We start from the raw sequence: 14,976 nt of genomic DNA on the forward strand, positions 1-14,976 counted from the left end.
GGTGTTGACTGTTGTGTTAGCCGACTCTCTCTGTTGTATTGCATTATATTTATAAGTTTATTACGTTTGTTTTCTCATTCATTTGTACCTGATGATGGTTGCTTGTGTTGCAATCGAAACTTCGTATTCTATTATTATTTAATCAATTTTCTTTCTTGGTTAATTTACCGAAATAACCAAAGAGTAATTCCTGCAGTCACGAAAGCTTCAAATGTAATAATAATTTATGTTTTGAATAAACCTTACTTAAAATATATATTAAGTTTTGGAGAATGAAAGGGGTTTGGGGTCACAAGACATCTGGACCCCCTTGTAGATGCACTGTGGTGGAGATGGATCTGGCAATAAGTAGTACTCTCAAACAATCATATTTTGTACGTGGCGAATATATGAAACGTGTTTTGAATATGTTGCTATTTGTGGAAATTGTCTTGTGATGTCTGGGCTCAGAAACCCCCCAAAGACATTCTACTCACGATAATGGTTTTATAGATATTTTTTTAATCTTGTTCATTACAAAACAACTCCCCCCCCCCCCCCCCCCAGATGCCAAATAAAACACTTATATATTCATAGTGCACCAACTACGTCCGAGTTCAAGTGTGTCCTTCCATGCGTGGAACGAGCAGAGTGCAGCTGGAGCTCATCTCCACGGGGTCCCCTGACTCCATGCCACGAATGCCATTCTCACCATTCTCACCAATCTCACCAATCTCACCATTCTCACCAATCTCACCAATCTCACCATTCTCACCAATCTCACCAATCTCACTATTCTCACCAATCTCACCAATCTCACCATTCTCACCAATCTCACCATTCTCACCAATCTCACCAATCTCACCATTCTCACCAATCTCACCATTCTCACCAATCTCACCATTCTCACCAATCTCACCATTCTCACCAATCTCACCAATCTCACTATTCTCACCAATCTCACCATTCTCACCATTCTCACCAATCTCACCATTCTCACCAATCTCACCAATCTCACCATTCTCACCAATCTCACCAATCTCACTATTCTCACCAATCTCACCAATCTCACCAATCTCACCATTCTCACCATTCTCACCAATCTCACCATTCTCACCAATCTCACCAATCTCACCATTCTCACCAATCTCACCAATCTCACCATTCTCACCAATCTCACCATTCTCACCAATCTCACCAATCTCACCATTCTCACCAAATCTCACCATTCTCACCAATCTCACCAAATCTCACCAATCTCACCATTCTCACCATTCTCACCAATCTCACCATTCTCACCAATCTCACCATTCTCACCAATCTCACCAATCTAACCATTCTCACCATTCTTACCAATCTCACCAATCTCACCATTCTCACCAATCTCACCATTCTCACCAATCTCACCAATCTCACCATTCTCACCAAACTCACCAATCTCACCAATGTCACCATTCTCACCAATCTCACCATTCTCACCAATCTCACCAATCTCACCAATCTCACCATTCTCACCAATCTCACCAATCTCACCATTCTCACCAATCTCACCAATCTCACCATTCTCACCATTCTCACCAATCTCACCATTCTCACCAATCTCACCATTCTCACCAATCTCACCAATCTCACCATTCTCACCAATCTCACCAATCTCACCATTCTCACCAATCTCACCAATCTCACCATTCTCACCAATCTCACCAATCTCACCATTCTCACCAATCTCACCAATCTCACCAATCTCACCAATCTCACCATTCTCACCAAATCTCACCAAATCTTACCAATCTCACTGGTCTAACGGCTCTCTCGCTGCGCGCCGACTACTACGTACAGTCTACGGCAGTGGGCTCTTCTTAGCCTGGGGTGCGAGATGCCCGGTAGCGAGACATGGCCAGATTTTATTTTTTTAGAAGGTAAAGCATCAAAACACAAACTAAGCACGGGCGCCTTAGTACAACTTTGTTTCATCAAACCCCTATGTATTTATCAACATTGTACACGTTTTAACGATTGACAACCAAAGGAGTGCAAGGCTGCCGTAAAGGTTAAGGACCACTGGTCTACGAGATGTTGCGATATACGAACCGGTTCTGGGCACACCCCCCCCACCGCCCCACACTTCACCAGACAGCACAGCGAAGTATGGTCAAACAACCCGCATGATCTACACGGTATGGGCAGGCCTTCGTGCAGTCGTGGCTTGGCAAAATGAACTGCAAATAACACACGCAACACGTTCACGCGATGGTTTTGTAATTGTCTGCATGTCGCCGATGATGTACAGCCTTCATAACGACTTCCTTCTGTCAGTGTTAACTGTTGGGTCGTTTTCGTCCATGAGCGTGTGACCGCAATGCAAGCGGGCATGGGAAATCCCCATTTTTTTTTCAAACAAACCCCATTGGGGGGAAAAAAAACCCCAGAACATTAACTCGGCACCGCAAGTCTCGCACAGCACCCACGGCCGGTTCGATGTGCGTTAAAGAGCTCGCTTTCTGCGCAGAGGGTCAGATGATCTTTTGCCCCAAAAAAATTGCTTTTTTATTGTGCCTGATCCGGGAGATAATGCAAATTGAACTTTCCCTTTCCCCACCCCCTCCCGCTCCTCCTTTTATTTCTAAATTAGATTTTCTCAGCACGGTTTCACCTGGCAAAATATAGCCCAGAAAAAGAAAAAAACATTCACGAAAAACGTTTTAGGAAGAAGAAAAAAAAGGCTCTACCTGGAAACAGCTGCGCTCCATCTTTGGCCTGTTTGTTACAGGCGCATGCTCCTTGATTTCTAAAAATAGATATATACCCCATAAATGCACGGGTTAGATCAAGTAATTGCTATCATCTGTGGTGGATACACTTTATTGCTCCTAATTCCCTCATATTGTCGGGAAGAGTTAACGAATATCTGATAACCCCTTTTTAAGGGTTATTGCAACCATATATTATGCATGGCTAGACACGAAAAGTTTTAAACCTCAGGCGGTGGCGACAAATGAAATATCTGGTGTGAGTCCCCGGACAGATTGGCAGATGTTGCTCACAGCAGTGACGAAAGTTCACCGGTGGAGAGACACTCACAATGTGCAGTCCTTTGCCAATCTATAAAATTTGAACTAAACTAGATTTTTTTTTATTATACCAGGTAAGGCCCACTGAGCTGTATAGCTCTTTTTTCAGAGGCGACCTGCCTTTCACAAATGATAGCTCAACGAAGTGGCTTATCACGTGAACAATTATAGCAGCCAAATACTCTAAACGCGTGACGTTCATTCTAAACGTAGAGGTAAAAAAAAACACGAGACCTCCGGGGAGAGAGACACACAAACTCCAAATATACAGCAGGCATCAGGGTCGGGATCGAACCCACGCCCTTACACAGGCGAGGTGGTTAACATCTCCTAGCCACTGTGGCACCCACTTCTGGACGAAGACCTCTCCATCCCACATTGACCATTGGCCAGGGGTGTTTCTCTGATCATGCTTCACTCTCCTGGCCAGTGTGAAGTCGTGAAAGGACGGCTCAGGGCCGGTTCAGAGGTCACCACCGATGTTAGCCGTGGCCGGGGAGTGAACTCAAGTCGTCAGATTCACAGCGCAGCGTGCTAATGGCCGCGTCACCGCTCTCCCCAGACACTCGACGTATTGGAACGGAAATTGTGCTGATGAAGACTTAAATCGTTATTCTAAGCTGAGAGTAAAGTAAAGTGTGTCATAAGTAGTTTAAATGTTTTAACAATTGCAGGTAATTGGGTGAATTGAGAAGGCACACAATCTCAAGCAGCCATGTTGTTGTTTGATTAAATTTGTATTTTTGGGGCAATATAACGTTTAACTTAATAATCCCTGGTTGTTGCATTCCCGCCAGCTATTGCACAGCGAGATTAATGAGTAATGTATGGGGGGTACACAGTTTTTCTTGGATTGGGGCCTAAGGGTTCATTCAAGTTAAATGTTGCTATTGAAATGTAACAAGGTGATCATCAGCATCATTGTGGAGACTATAGACACGCGGGCAATGTCTTCTTCGTGAATCTTTTTCCACGTAAAAAAAACCAAGAGTATTAATTTCACAACCCCTCGACTCTACAGCCTTGTAGGTGTGTATAACGCTGAAAATATTGACAAATTAGGTCGGTGCTAGTGAAAGGCTGCAGAATGACAAATCATATCCACCCAAACATCGCATGGCTTGATTTATAAGTGAAACTATTGTTAGATATATTATTTAATATCTTTGCAGGATGTGTGCATTCAATCCATGGCATTTGTAAGCATGCATTGCTCCAATAAATCATTAGCGTGCACTGTGAAATGCCTTTGCGAAATGACGTAGTTTGTAGCTGCTGCAACTAAGTGCAAAGTATAACGTTCCCTAAGCAGAGGGCATGATGGTAACACAAAAACACCGCGATGTATATGTGCACAGCCAACTGTATAAGCACCATCACTTCTAAGAGCTGACATTCGCTCGCTGGATTAGCCGAAGTTCTCCATAACAAACGGCGTTTTTACACGAGGATAAAATAGCCAGTCAAAACATCAAAACATCACGGTGACATCATGATATGTGACAGCATGCTATGGTTGCTGCTGCTGCTTCAGAAAATATACTCTCATTGGCAGCAATTTGAAGACTTGCTGCTGTGATCGATAGCACGAGGAAGTCAACGGTGGTGTGTGTGTGTTTTTTCCCCTTCTATGATTGGCCTGGCCCTGTTTTAGCAATGTGGAATTTCCAATCACTGGACCACTAATGGAGATTTAGAAACCACCTCCGATGGTCTTGTCAGCATGGAGCAGTTAAAAAAACCCCGATGTTTAAAAAAAGTGCACGCTAGTTTTATTCGTAACGGAATGTTTTTTTTTCTTATTTAAAGGTTAACATCCTCGCGTTTGACATTTTTTTTACTTTTGAAAGAGTTATACTGTGAAAGTGTGAAGCGTTCAATTGTGGCCGTGCTTTGGAGGAATCCACGGACCAATGTAACAGCACACGTGGAGAAAACCCAACGGCCTCATTCCCTCGCCTGCGAGAGGCATTTTTTTGTTCATCGCAGCGATGTCAAAGCCACTGGGTTCCCGGCTTTTAGGCGGACTACGGTACCGCGATTAAAAACACTGCCCCTTTGTAAGCTGACAAAACGTAAACATTTTCTTAAAGTGACATTGAAACCACTGGCTCGATATTATACGTTTAATGTTATTATTCCACACTTTGTAAAAAACACACCGTGAAAAAGTAAATTATGGTCGGGCATTAATCCTTCCCTTGGGGGGGGGGGGGGGTGATTCTGACAAAGGCAATGGATGTCCACGCGTGCATTTAAAACGTCCTGGTTATTGGTTCTGTCCTGCATGAGACAGCCTGACACACCTTGGTACACGTGCTGTTGCATGTAAACTAAACTAAATTAAAAATACAAACTAAACCAAAAAACTAGACTATTTATTTTTTTACTTGGTAAGGACCGTTGAGCTAAAAATATTTTTTCAGAAGCGATTTGGCCATCACAAAGGATATTTCAACGAAGTGGCATATCATTAGTTGGGAATTTATAGCAGCCAAAGACTCTAAACGCATGATGTTGATTCTAAATGTGGAGGGAAAACCCGGAGGACCCGGAGAAAAATACACGCGACCACAGGGAAAACACACAAACTCTAAATACACAGGTGTCAGGATTGGGAACGAACCCATAACCTCATGTATACCTGGTGAGTTAGTAACATCTCGCATATATAAAATCATCACCACACCACAATACATTTGATTAGCATTGGTCTGATGTAATTACAGTAATTGCTAAAATTTTATGTCGAGTACTGTCCTCTATAACGTCATGCTCAGAACTTAAATTATGCAAACACACGGGATTGCTTCTGACTGATTCTGATTGGTCCGTGATTGACTTCTGATTGGCTAACAATGAGTGATGCTGTTACTCGAAGTGGTTGTCAGAAGGTGAGGATTCTCAGTCACCCAGTGGACGAGCAGGCTGTGTATGATGATGATTATTCTGCTGGCATGTGCTCAATCAATTGGCAACTGTTACTCACGCCTATTCAACTGCACAGCTTAATCACGCGGCACAGCACTATTCTACTTGGATAAAAAAAAGAAAATCCTCATGAAATACTGAAACTCGTAGTCGTCGTGTTCGCAATGGGCTCTACCACATTGCTCGCTTGCTTGCAGGCAACTTTCTCTCGGTTAACTGCACGGCGGTTAAATGTACGGGAGTGTAATTAGGATTTCTAGGAAACGCGAATCGAATGCTGTGCTCCTACGACGGGGTTCTCCAAACAACAACAACAACGACGAGGTGCAGTGTAAACCTAACAGTAGCACAAACATCCAGGGAATTAGCATTCCTTTAAATTGTAAATTAATATAAGTCTGCCACAGACGCCTTAGAGAAATTGCATGGCTGATCTTATTTTAGACATTATTTTATTATTAATGGCACTCTCTTTTTTAAGCCTGTGGAGTTTTTTTCTCTCTCATGACCGTTTCGTGTAAAGAGAACGCAATAAGTGGCCCTTGGTTTTCCACCGCACCCCAACGCGAACCGTGTTACCGCGCAAAGCTTCGGTGGATTTAATTTGCATCTACTTTGTATAACATATATTTCAAAACCCCTGGTTAGCAATCGCTTTGCTCCGTATGGAGCATCTGTCTCTCGACGCTTCAAAATCACCATCGACACCTGGCAAGCTAAAACACAAAGGGCTTTATTTCCCAGCACCTCCGATTAGCACGGTTGGCTACTTCGGGCGCGAAAGATGTCGCTATTCGCGGAATTTAATCGTCATCGACACAAGTGTGGTAGGGGTGGATGAAACAGCATCGCAGTTCAAAAACCCCGTACCTCCAAAGACCACTGCGACCAGGTTTGACCCCTGTGGTTAATTCAGAGGATGTCTCAGTGCGCAGAGCGTTCTTTGTGCTGATTACATTATTCCACCGGGCAAATGTAATTGTAACCTTGGATTAGGCACGCGCCCTTGTCCGCGACCCCCTCCCATCTCTATCCTGCCCCCCCTCCCCCATCCATCCCCTTCCGACTTCGCCCCATCCGTATGGTTATTGAGCTCAAAAAAATAATTGGCTACAGCTGCGAGCAACGTCTATATCGAGTTGGTTAGGGGAGGAGTAAAGTTCTTGTTTTCGCTCAAAGCCAGTTCAGTCTCGGTTTACTTTATTCACAAAGTAGGTGTGAGACGAGAGAGATTTCTTATCTACGGAATACGCAGGGAATCAGTCAAGAACGGTCATTGCCCGAAACGTCACCTTATCATAAACGTTTCAACTTCAGGGCAGTGTTATTGACGAAGGCGTTGGCATTAAAAAAAGAAATATCTGCGCACCACCGCCGATGCGGTGTCAATATTGTGTTTTGTTCAATTACAAAACGTTAGCGGCATTTCCAGTGTTACAGTGTTCACTGGGTAGTGGTATCAATAATGCACGTTACTGAACAATAGCAATTTAAAGGAGTCGTGTCAGAGGGTGTTTATTTCACACCAGCGGTTCTTCACCTATTCTGCAGCCCGCACCCCTTTTGGTTCTCGATCGATACGAACATATTTCATATATAAATAAATACGAAGGGGTTTGACGGAACAAAGCCGTTGCACTTACGTGCCCGACGATTTACCTTCTACAAAAAAACAAATCTGGCCATGTCTCGCACCCCCAGAAAGGGCATCTCGCACCCCCAGAAAGGGCATCACGCACCCCCAGAAAGGGCATCTCGCTCCCCCAGAAAGGGCATCACGCACCCCCAGAAAGGGCATCTCGCACCCCCAGAAAGGGCATCTCGCACCCCCAGAAAGGGCATCTCGCACCCCCAGAAAGGGCATCTCGCACCCCCAGAAAGGGCATCTCGCACCCCCAGAAAGGGCATCACGCACCCCCAGAAAGGGCATCACGCACCCCCAGAAAGGGCATCACGCACCCCCAGAAAGGGCATCTCGCACCCCCAGAAAGGGCATCACGCACCCCCAGAAAGGGCATCTCGCACCCCCAGAAAGGGCATCTCGCACCCCCAGAAAGGGCATCTCGCACCCCCAGAAAGGGCATCACGCACCCCCAGAAAGGGCATCTCGCACCCCCAGAAAGGGCATCTCGCACCCCCAGAAAGGGCATCTCGCACCCCCAGAAAGGGCATCACGCACCCCCAGAAAGGGCATCTCGCACCCCCAGAAAGGGCATCACGCACCCCCAGAAAGGGCATCTCGCACCCCCAGAAAGGGCATCACGCACCCCCAGGTGGTGCAGCGTACACCCCTGGCTTCAGCACCGCTCTTTTCGTCTCGCTGGCAGGCAAACCGTGAGGTTGTGATGTCCCGCAGCCCCCGTGCTGGGTGGCTATACAAGCCTGCACGTGGGGCTGGTGCTCCCAGCGAGTTCTCTCCGTGCCACGTTCAATCGACGACACGTTGCATCACGTCGGTTGACCTTGCCAACCTTGCGAATTTCGATAGATTCTGCATCGTGCAAAAAACAATCACTGTTGCGGCTGCTGTCATAACACCGAGATTATAACGGGAACCTCGACGATATCCCAGGCACACCGAGAGGGGGAATGGGGGAAATTACGTTTTTTTGTGAAGCTAAGATTTACATTTCTCGTTACAGATTGCCGTCCGTTCACTTGGAGAGTCGGTGTATTGCAAGGCTGTGCTGACGTGACAGGTTAGTGGAGCAGAGGCATCGGGAAGCCAATCGAGCAAAGTGTGATTTGGCGCTTGTTCTGTTTTGTTAGTTATAGAAGGGTCAGGGAGCGCAGCACATTTGAAAAGGCGTGTCTTGAGAGAAAAGTAAGAGCAACAAATCAATGAACTGCCCTCAAATGGGCAGTGTTGAATCTCGCCCGCGTGTTTTTTTTTTCTTTCTGGGTGATGAATTTATCTTCACCAACACCACCATGGCACGCTGATCTCGTCAAGGAGCACAAACCATCAGAGAAACTCCGGTTATCTTCAAAGCAGCTTATGCTGGCCCATCGAACAAAGGCGATCACCGCATCATGCGCTTTCAGATGCGCTTCTGCGGCCGTCTGGAACGCTCTGCCTCCTGTATAAGGAAGCCCTTGGAGCGATGCACTTTTAAATCACCTCGATTGCAGCTGATTTTTTTGTGTTTAGTTTGTTGTCATTCCCCCGCACCTCCGATTAGCACGGTTGGCTGCGTACGATGCGAAATAAGTGCAAAATACATACTACATAAGGGCAGCTGCTGCTTCTTTTACTTCTGCGAGTATTCAATATCTTACAAAACGAAAATTGTGATGCAGAATTGGCAGTGGTGCATAAGCACAAGTAGCAAAAGCTCAACACGTGTGTCAATAACACCACGCTAAAATAAAATGTACATATAATTGGTGACGGTTTAGGCAATGGACCTTCTATATGGCTCCGATAAGCCACGGGACGACTCCTTTTTGTATCAAGCCACATCTGCAGGCTAATCATAATGGTGATAAATACAAATTATCTAGCAAAGCCTATGTGAGCCTCGCGACTCGTTACGAGGAGGGCCCTTTCTGGCAGGGAAACTCCACCAGGTGTCTTCCGCACACCCCAAGAGAGGCACCGTGTGGGGTTCCACTAAAACGTTGGGAGCTGTGTCCACCAGGCTGGCCACAAAAGTCGGGTCAGCGATGGGTTGACGAGAGGCCGGCGAAGCGCGGTGAGGATGGGAAGACGCCGGCGATGCCATTGTGCCGATGCGACATCATCATCATCATCACCACCATCACTCTTCGGCCTGTCTGCCTTGCCCTGCCCGTGTAGCCACCATGAGCGGTGTCGTCACCGTGCGTCTGTGTGGTCCGCGAGGTGCACGGAGGCGCGCGCCTCACCAGAGCCGTTTGGGTTCCGCATTCACAGCGTGTCCAAGGCGTCATCATTGAATGGTATCCCTCTCTTTCACTGCACAACCATCGAAACCCCGCGTTATCCACTGCGGAACTGGGGGCTGTGGTGCATATACGCACGCTTTTATTTATTTATTTACTCATTCTGCCGCTAGTTTGAAGTTCGCATATTTTTGAAATGTAGGGCATTCAGTTTGCGTGGGGTTTGGTCCTTTGATGTTTGCCGAGCAGTGTTGACGCTGCGTCCTCTGATGCCGGGCGGCTGCCCCGTTCTATCCCGCTCCAACTGGCCCGGTCTCAGCCACTGGCACAGCTCCCCCGTCCCGCCTTGTACAGCTCTGGCTCAATGTCGGAAATGAAGAGGTCCGTCCTAGTGACGGGGGAGCTGTGAAGGCAAAATCAAAGGAGGATCTTATTGCCCACGAAGTGGTCAGTCCACACGTAGTTGGCAACCATCTGGTGTGTTACCAAAACGGATTGCCTTGCTTGCCAAGTAACTCAAACAATTAGGCGTAGAAAAAGCACGTGGCATTGTTTTCAATCTCCTTCCCTTTTGCCAAGTACAAGAATAGTGGGTTTATATATAAACACATTTATTGTCAATCTCATTATCCCTAAAACGCAGGGCAGACTCGTCAGGAAGTTGCTGCAAGAGTGTGTATGCAGCATGACCCAGCTCGTTCCGAACACAGGGTCCGATCAAAATCCATTATTCTTCAAATGATCATCCCAAAAATCGCGCTGCATTCCACGCACTCACTGCCAGCACGTGTGCATTCTCTCCGTAGTAGAGGCAGCAATAACTACGGAATGTTTACCGTGGCCTGCTCCTCCTCCCCAGCTCACTTTCATCTGGACGTGTAGTCCGTCACGACACTTGAGCGGTGCCGTTTGCCTCGCTCGCGTTTGATGGCTTTGATTGTTTGCAGACTTGTCACGTGCTTTTGCCAATGTGCACCCGCGAGAATAATTTTCGCTCACCTCTGCGGAGGTCTTCAAGTGGTGCTCTCGGTTCGCAACTGCGACTTTTGTAATCCGTACACGACAATGCCGCTTCACTTTTCAGATTAATTCTCACTTTTATGACAGTAATCCACCGTAGTCATTCAATAATTTTCCTTATTCTTGTCGTACGGCTGCTGATGTCGGACGCAGAGCCGCAACTACAATTTCACATTCAGGTGCGTCAGAAGCAGCGGAGGGTGTATCACTGTATCGCTGCGATGTCTCCTTCGTATCTGTGGATCTGGACATCGCGTAGTTCTACGTTGCACTACGGTCCGTCCTGGGTGTTCCATTTTTATTTATTTCAATACCCTTGTTAAATCATTGCTGGATAAAAAAATATCGCCACACTGTCATTAACGTGGGTTGTGTGACCACACTTCACTCTGCTGGTCAGTGCCAGTTGGTGTGGAATGTGCCCAGGACCAGTTTAGACAAAACTTGCCACTGTTGTGAGCCACGGCTGGGATTCACACTCAGGCTGTTGCACCCATAGCGCAGTGCGCTCACCACTGCACCACCACTTTACCCCATTGTTAATATCAACATCGTTGATATATCAACATCGTTGACTTGTCTTTTGTTTGCTTCAGCTAAAACACAATGTCCAACATGTATGAATGATCAAGTAAAGAGTACTTCGTTCTTAAGGGACTTAATAATCAATGAATATTTTACAGGAGTGTTTTTAGTGACTTTTTCTGGTGTGGTACATTTAGTAGAATTTTTATTTTTACATTTGAACAGTAAAAGCCAATAAATAAAGTTATATTCCTAAAGAGGGGCAATCATAAGTTCCCACATGTGCACATTGATTGCACAATGCACGGCGAATGTTGAAAACAGGAGATACAGCTTACACTTCAATCCCTGGGAACGGTCAGCTAGTGGAGGATAATCTCGGGGTGAATGTAAAGTTGACCCTCCTACTAATCAGCCTCGCAGCATCCCTGGACGTTATGGCATTTCGAGCGTAATATTTTTGTTTAGGTAAATCAAGTGAGATGAGGTTTGATTGTAAAGCTCATAACGCTTACGATTCAGACTATCACTCGAAAATGATCAATAGAAGGCACTCTTGAAAGGCTACCAAATGCACGTGGACAATTTTCAGAGTGCCGGTAATGTCGTGTGATCTACACTCCCAGAGCTTATGCTCACGAGTGTAAATATATATTCTTTGGATCTTTCGGTAAAGTCACGGAGATAGGTTCAAAGAAAATAACAAAAAAAACTACGCCGTCATTGGGCAAAGGAGGTTAGCTCCTTTAAATCTTGACTTAAAGCTTTCGTGACTACATGAATTAATATTCTTTGGATCTTTCGGTAAAGTCACGTAGATAGGTTCAAAGAAATAACAATAAATAATTTTATTTTAACTTATCTACGTGACTTTACCGAAAAACCCAAAGGATATGAATTCCTGCAGTCACGAAATCTTTAAGTCGAGTGTAAATATGTTTGACAGAACTAAATTAGGGCTGCTCACGCATGGACATGTTACTCGGGGCTATTTTCCATTGCGACTCGCATCCAGTGCAATAAAACAAGATGCCAAACTGAAACGCCTAATTTAAAGACTCCAATGCTTCAATTCAATTACGCTTATTTAAACATCGAGATGACTGAAATTGTACGTTTGTCAAAGAGGATTCGAATGGCCATAAATACCCACAGCTTGTTTAACAAAAACTATTTACATTAGAAATTTGTAATATTTATATCAACACAAGATTGTCTACTCTTGCATTTGATGACCCAGGGCATACGGTACAATTTAAAGGCAAAGCGTTTGCTCCTCCATTGATACAATTATCATCATTATCATCATTATCTACTATCAGCCGTGAAATAACATACGTAACGTCTTGCGGTGGCGAGATGTTAACTTCTTCTCCTGGTATGCAGGACGTCCTGGGTTCCATCCCGACCCTGATGCCTGTATATTTGGAGTTTGCATGTTCTCCCCGTGGTCGCGTGGATTTTTCTTTAGGTCCTTCGGTGTTTCCTTCCAATTTTATTAAAAAAAGTCTTTAGAGTAATTGGCTGCTATCAATGTCCACGTGATAATGAGCCACTTCGTTGAGCTATCATTTGTGGCCAGGTCGCTTCTGAAAAAAAACTACATAGCTCAGTGGGCCTTACCTGGTGAAATAAAAATAGTTTAAGTTTTTTAGTTAAATAAAAATAGTTACGTTTAGTTTGTGTCCAGTGCTGATTGAAGAAAAAAAAAAACCAGAGCACCTATGAATGCCGGAACGGTACAAGCGGCTGACTTCCTTCCTGGACACGCTCGCTCCCTTGGCTGGCACTCCGTAATTACCCTCAACCACGAGCAATTCCCTCTGACGACGGTGTCCTGGCCAAGACCACTTTTGATTTTCTTCAGGGTCAGAATATTGCCTTCAATCTGCCTATGTTCTCTAAACCACGCACGCACGTGAAAGACGCATTCGACTCACTGCACGGGGGGGGGGCGGGGGGGGGCAATGGTGGAGTGGTTAGTGCACACCACTATCAACCCAACGACTTTGGATTCAACCCCCTGCTCGCGACTGAACGTCCCTGGGGAGGGATTATCCGAGCCAAGTCCTCCGACCCCTTCCACCCAACGGGCGCGGGCCAGCCCGTGACGTGTTCCTGCAGAGCGATCGTCACTCCGGACGCGGCATTTGAGAAATTGGCTGTACGCGTACGGACGTTTCCACCTGTAAATGACATCGTCGATTTAATTAGCTCGGAACGTGGGCGTGGTTGCCGCCTGTGTGTCATCCTGTGTGCCATCCTGTGTGTCATCTTGCGTGTCATCCTGTGTGTCATCTGCGTCGCAATATTAATCGCAATACAATACTCTACCCCGGGATTACGACAATTCCTCAGACAAGGAAAGACAGATTATGCCATCGCTATTGTTATTATCATGGCTCGAAGTTAATTCACAATGCTCAGATAAAGAGACGGAAGCGATTTGCTGGTGCTCTACAGACCGCAGATAATTCACTAAGCTCAGCGAACCAAACCCACACCTGAGATTATTAGGGATCGCATGGCTCAATAGGCCTCAACACAGTACAGGGTGGGTCCAGATATCTTGTGACCCCCAATTAAATGACCCCTAACATTTTTTTCCTTTGCATTTTCATTTCTGTTTTAAATGAAACTTACTTAAAACATATTACGTTTTAGATAATTAAATGGAGGTCACGAGACATCTGGACCACCCTGTACAATTTATTTGCTTTCATAGATATCCATACATCTCAGTTGTATGTATGTTGGACTTCCTTTGCACCATACGTAGACAACCGTGCGAATCGGAGGTGCGAATTAGCACGTTTGGCAAATAGCGAGCTTACCTCATGAATGAGGGAAGTTCGCTATTTGTTTTCCTCCACTACTATCTGAGTTGTCGAACGTGATCCCCGGCTCAAATGACCATTGAGCTGTTGCTCTCCTCCCGTTTACATCCCGAGGTCAGAGGTAACAGATGACACGTGCCCATGGCGTGGGTGAGGAGTCGATCCGCGTGACTTCTGCAAAACTGACGTCAGAGGGGAGGTGGCGAGATGTTAACTACCTCGCCTGGTATATAGGAAGTCGTGGGTTCGATCCCGACCCTGTATATTTTGAGTTTGCATGTTCTCCCCGTGGCCACGTGGATTTTCTCCGGATCCTCCTCGTTTTCCCTCCACATTTAGAATCCACGTGCGTTTAGAGTGTTTGGCTGCTAGAAATGCCCACGTGACGAGCCACTTCGTTGAGCTATCATTCGTGGTCAGGTCGCTTCTGAAAAAGAGCAACGTAGCTCAGTGAGCCTAACCTGGTAAAACAATCTAAATAGTAAAAAAGAAAGTGGTACCGATTTTATTTACTCTGGAGGCATGATGGGCTGAGTCAACCCCCAAGCAGGATTCCGATTGCAAGCCACTCGCTCTTCTGCTGAGCCACTCAGCCAGACACCGTTCAATAACCTTACAGAGTGTAAACTGTTATACGTACAAACATGTTGCCACCACAACAGTTATTTAGTGAAAGGCCTGTAGTTGTCATTGCACGCATATATGTAATTAGAGGTTGGAGTACTGCACTTTTGGGCTGAAATTAATTG

The 14,976-nt window shown here is 45.7% G+C and overlaps 1 protein-coding gene across 5 annotated transcripts in view; it reads left to right on the forward strand.

The window, feature by feature from the left end:
- LOC103091698 (semaphorin-3C) overlaps positions 1-14,976 on the forward strand; it is a 415,462-nt gene that overhangs the window by 105,891 nt on the left and 294,595 nt on the right. For all 5 annotated transcript variants that reach the window (XM_032963566.2, XM_032963567.2, XM_076070749.1 and 2 more), the window contains one exon: positions 8,624-8,680. The gene's annotated coding sequence lies outside the window, so the exon portion shown is untranslated. The remainder of the gene's footprint in view (positions 1-8,623; positions 8,681-14,976) is intronic.

The sequence above is a fragment of the Petromyzon marinus genome, chromosome 30 (genome assembly GCF_048934315.1).
Source record: "Petromyzon marinus isolate PM22_M1 ecotype Great Lakes invasive population chromosome 30, UKy_Petmar_22M1.pri1.0, whole genome shotgun sequence".
Classification (NCBI taxonomy): Eukaryota; Metazoa; Chordata; class Hyperoartia; order Petromyzontiformes; family Petromyzontidae; genus Petromyzon; species Petromyzon marinus.